Raw genomic sequence first — 5,726 nt, forward strand, 5'->3', positions numbered from 1 at the left:
GCCAATCCAGCAAACCGTGCCGTGATTGGACATTTCAATAGGAAGAAAATCCTACGCCAATCAGAATAGCACATCAATGCAATGTGACCACAGCTGTTCGACCAATGGAGGGGCCTTTCAGTAATATCCGCACCAAATTCGTATGTGTCTGTGTGTGAATGACTTTACCGTTCTCCTTGCAGGCAGAATAAAGACATGCTAAACTTTATTTTAGTTTTGTTCCACTCCAGTGTAGTTCACAGGGTTTCAAAAAACAAATTGTCCTATTTTACACAAATACTGGTATGTTGAAAACTATTGTGTAGGCTATATTTAAACAAATACACTTTTTAATAAAATACTAATATATGCTATTGGAATTACTCGTAAAACTTCAATGGGTCTCTTGTGCTGCTGGGCAACGGGTTTAATACAGAGTACTGCTGGGCAACGGGTTTAATACAGAGTACTGCTGGGCAACGGGTTTAATACAGAGTACTGCTGGGCAACGGGTTTAATACAGAGTACTGCTGGGCAACGGGTTTAATACAGAGTACTGCTCGGCAACGGGTTTAATACAGAGTACTGGTGGGCAACGGGTTTAATACAGAGTGCTGCTGGGCAACGGGTTTAATACAGAGTACTGCTGGGCTACGGGTTTAATACAGAGTACTGGTGGGCAACGGGTTTAATACAGAGTACTGCTCGGCAACGGGTTTAATACAGAGTACTGGTGGGCAACGGGTTTAATACAGAGTGCTGCTGGGCAACGGGTTTAATACAGAGTACTGCTGGGCTACGGGTTTAATACAGAGTACTGGTGGGCAACGGGTTTAATACAGAGTACTGGTGGGCAACGGGTTTAATACAGAGTACTGCTGGGCAACGGGTTTAATACAGAGTACTGGTGGGCAACGGGTTTAATACAGAGTACTGCTGGGCAACGGGTTTAATACAGAGTACTGCTGGGCAACGGGTTTAATACAGAGTACTGGTGGGCAACGGGTTTAATACAGAGTACTGCTGGGCAACGGGTTTAATACAGAGTACTGCTCGGCAACGGGTTTAATACAGAGTACTGGTGGGCAACGGGTTTAATACAGAGTACTGCTGGGCAACGGGTTTAATACAGAGTACTGCTGGGCAACGGGTTTAATACAGAGTACTGCTGGGCAAAGGGTTTAATACAGAGTACTGCAGGGCAACGGGTTTAATACAGAGTACTGCTGGGCCACGGGTTTAATACAGAGTACTGCTGGGCAACGGGTTTAATACAGAGTACTGCTGGGCAACGGGTTTAATACAGAGTACTGCTGGGCAACGGGTTTAATACAGAGTACTGCTGGGCAACGGGTTTAATACAGAGTACTGCTGGGCAACGGGTTTAATACAGAGTACTGCTGGGCAACGGGTTTAATACAGAGTACTGGTGGGCAACGGGTTTAATACAGAGTACTGCTGGGCAACGGGTTTAATACAGAGTACTGGTGGGCAACGGGTTTAATACAGAGTACTGGTGGGCAACGGGTTTAATACAGAGTGCTGGTGGGCAACAGGTTTAATACAGAGTACTGCTGGGCAACGGGTTTAATACAGAGTACTGGTGGGCAACGGGTTTAATACAGAGTGCTGCTGGGCTACGGGTTTAATACAGAGTACTGCTGGGCAACGGGTTTAATACAGAGTACTGCTGGGCAACGGGTTTAATACAGAGTACTGCTGGGCAACGGGTTTAATACAGAGTACTGCTGGGCAAAGGGTTTAATACAGAGTACTGCAGGGCAACGGGTTTAATACAGAGTACTGCTGGGCCACGGGTTTAATACAGAGTACTGGTGGGCAACGGGTTTAATACAGAGTACTGCTGGGCAACAGGTTTAATACAGAGTACTGCTGGGCAACGGGTTTAATACAGAGTACTGCAGGGCAACGGGTTTAATACAGAGTACTGGTGGGCAACGGGTTTAATACAGAGTACTGCTGGGCAACGGGTTTAATACAGAGTACTGCTGGGCAACGGGTTTAATACAGAGTACTGCTGGGCAACGGCTTTAATACAGAGTACTGGTGGGCAACGGGTTTAATACAGAGTACTGCTGGGCAACGGGTTTAATACAGAGTACTGGTGGGCAACGGGTTTAATACAGAGTACTGGTGGGCAACGGGTTTAATACAGAGTACTGCTGAGCAACGGGTTTAATACAGAGTACTGGTGGGCAGCGGGTTTAATACAGAGTACTGCTGGGCAACGGGTTTAATACAGAGTACTGGTGGGCAACAGGTTTAATACAGAGTGCTGCTGGGCTACGGGTTTAATACAGAGTACTGCTGGGCAACGGGTTTAATACAGAGTACTAGTGGGCAACGGGTTTAATACAGAGTACTGGTGGGCAACGGGTTTAATACAGAGTACTGCTGGGCAACGGGTTTAATACAGAGTACTGCTGGGCAACGGGTTTAATACAGAGTACTGGTGAGTCCTTACTCCACTGCAATGCAACACACGGTATATGGGATACTTATTGGCCGGTAGAGAGAGAACATTTCTATCTGCCTCAGCTAAAGTGGGAAATACTCAGTAGGATCTCTAATAATGAAATATGTGTAGTTTTCCGAGGTTGACTTTGTCATACATTACATTTAGAGACATTTTAGTCATTTAGCAGACTCTCTTATCCAGAGCGACTTACAGTAAGTAGTGAATACATACATTTCATTTCATGCATTTTATTTTATATATATATATTTTATTTTTTTGTACTGGCCCCCCGTGGGAATCGAACCCACAACCCTGGCGTTGCAAACACCATGCTCTACCAACTGAGCCACAGGGAAGGCCTTAAAGCGGTTGACTTTGTCGTACATATCCAGCAACACAGCTTTAAAATAGCTGGTACTGTCGCACAGTGTGTCGCACTGGGTGTTATAAGAGGGTGTGGAGTGAAAAGCCAGCAGGCCGTGAGACATAGTCCCCCCCCCTTCCAAAACTACACACATTTGGTTAGTAGAGAACCTACTGAGTATTTCCCACTTTAGCTGAGACAGGAAGAAAGTTCTCGACAAGCCAATATTCTCATCATACCAAATGTCATTGTATTTTTAACATTATTGGTAATAAAAAAATTTAACAAATTATTTTATTGCATTTTCTTGTTGGTACACAAGCGGCCATTGATTCAAATTAAATATAAATTGGATTGAATCATTCACATTGCAATGTTTTGAAATGCGGGCTTTTTATTTTTGAAAGGTTTCTTCATTAACATACTAAACTGATGTCATGGTTTGTGCTGCTGGTAGAAAACTAGTGTGCAACCATCTCTACTTCCTGGTTTCCTCCGACTTCCTGGTTTCCTCCGACTTCCTGGTCACATGTTTAAAACGACAGCTGACATTATGCATGCCGGGTAGGGTCGGACATGTGCTGGTTACTGGTCCAACAGCTACCTGCTGGTTACTGGTCCAACGCTCTAACCACTAGGCTACCTGCTGGTTACTAGTCCAACGCTCTAACCACTAGGCTACCTGCTGGTTACTGGCCCAACACTCTAACCACTAGGCTACCTGCTGGTTACTAGTCCAACGCTTTAACCACTAGGCTACCTGCTGGTTACTAGTCCAACGCTCTAACCACTAGGCTACCTCCCCCTCTAACCACTAGGCTACCTGCTGGTTACTAGTCCAACACTCTAACCACTAGGCTACCTGCTGGTTACTAGTCCAATGCTCTAACCACTAGGCTACCTGCTGGTTACTAGTCCAACGCTCTAACCACTAGGCTACCTGCTGCTTACTAGTCCAACGCTCTAACCGCTAGGCTACCCGCCTCCCCCCTCTAACCACTAGGCTACCCGCCTCCTCTAACCACTAGGCTACCTGTCTCCTCTAACCACTAGGCTACCCGCCTCCTCTAACCACTAGGCTACCCGCCTCCTCTAACCACTAGGCTACCTGCCTCCTCTAACCACTAGGCTACCTGCCTCCTCTAACCACTAGGCTACCTGCCTCCCCCTCTAACCACTAGGCTACCTGCCTCCCCCCTCTAACCACTAGGCTACCTGCCTCCCCCTTCTAACCACTAGGCTACCCGCCTCCTCCTCTAACCACTAGGCTACCTGCCTCCTCTAACCACTAGGCTACCTGCCCCTCTAACCACTAGGCTACCCGCCTCCTCTAACCACTAGGCTACCCGCCTCCTCTAACCACTAGGCTACCTGCCTCCTCTAACCACTAGGCTACCTGCCTCCTCTAACCACTAGGCTACCTGCCTCCCCCTCTAAACACTAGGCTACCTGCCTCCTCTAACCACTAGGCTACCTGCCTCCTCTAACCACTAGGCTACCCGCCTCCTCCTCTAACCACTAGGCTACCCGCCTCCTCCTCTAACCACTAGGCTACCTGCCTCCTCTAACCACTAGGCTACCCGCCTCCTCTAACCGCTAGGCTACCCGCCTCCCCCCTCTAACCACTAGGCTACCCGCCTCCTCTAACCACTAGGCTACCTGCCTCCCCCCTCTAACCACTAGGCTACCTGCCTCCCCCCTCTAACCACTAGGCTACCTCCCTCCTCTAACCACTAGGCTACCTGCCCCTCTAACCACTAGGCTACCTGCCTCCTCTAACCACTAGGCTACCTGCCTCCTCTAACCACTAGGCTACCTGCCTCCCCCCTCTAACCACTAGGCTACCCGCCTCCTCTAACCACTAGGCTACCTGCCTCCTCTAACCACTAGGCTACCTGCCTCCTCTAACCACTAGTCATCCTCCCTCCTCTAACCACTAGGCTACCTGCCTCCTCTAACCACTAGGCTACCCGCCTCCTCTAACCACTAGGCTACCTGCCTCCTCTAACTACTAGGCTACCTGCCTCCTCTAACCACTAGGCTACCTGCCTCCTCTAACCACTAGGCTACCTGCCTCCTCTAACCACTAGGCTACCTGCCTCCTCTAACCACTAGGCTACCTGCCTCCTCTAACCACTAGGCTACCTGCCTCCTCTAACCACTAGGCTACCCGCCTCCTCTAACCACTAGGCTACCTGCCTCCTCTAACCACTAGGCTACCTGCCTCCTCTAACCACTAGGCTACCTGCCTCCTCTAACCACTAGGCTACCTGCCTCCTCTAACCACTAGGCTACCCGCCTCCTCCTCTAACCACTAGGCTACCCGCCTCCTCCTCTAACCACTAGGCTACCTGCCTCCTCTAACCACTAGGCTACCCGCCTCCTCTAACCACTAGGCTACCCGCCTCCTCTAACCACTAGGCTACCTGCCTCCTCTAACCACTAGGCTACCTGCCTCCCCCCTCTAACCACTAGGCTACCTGCCTCCCCCTTCTAACCACTAGGCTACCTGCCTCCTCTAACCACTAGGCTACCTGCCTCCCCCTCTAACCACTAGGCTACCTGCCTCCCCCCCTCTAACCACTAGGCTACCTGCCTCCCCCTCTAACCACTAGGCTACCTGCCTCCTCTAACCACTAGGCTACCTGCCTCCTCCTCTAACCACTAGGCTACCTGCCTCCCCCCTCTAACCACTAGGCTACCTGCCTCCCCCCTCTAACCACTAGGCTACCTGCCTCCTCTAACCACTAGGCTACCTGTCTCCTCTAACCACTAGGCTACCTGCCTCCTCTAACCACTAGGCTACCTGCCTCCTCCTCTAACCACTAGGCTACCTGCCTCCTCTAACCACTAGGCTACCTGTCTCCTCTAACCACTAGGCTACCTGCCTCCTCTAACCACTAG

This window comes from Salmo salar, chromosome ssa06 (genome assembly GCF_905237065.1).
Source record: "Salmo salar chromosome ssa06, Ssal_v3.1, whole genome shotgun sequence".
Classification (NCBI taxonomy): Eukaryota; Metazoa; Chordata; class Actinopteri; order Salmoniformes; family Salmonidae; genus Salmo; species Salmo salar.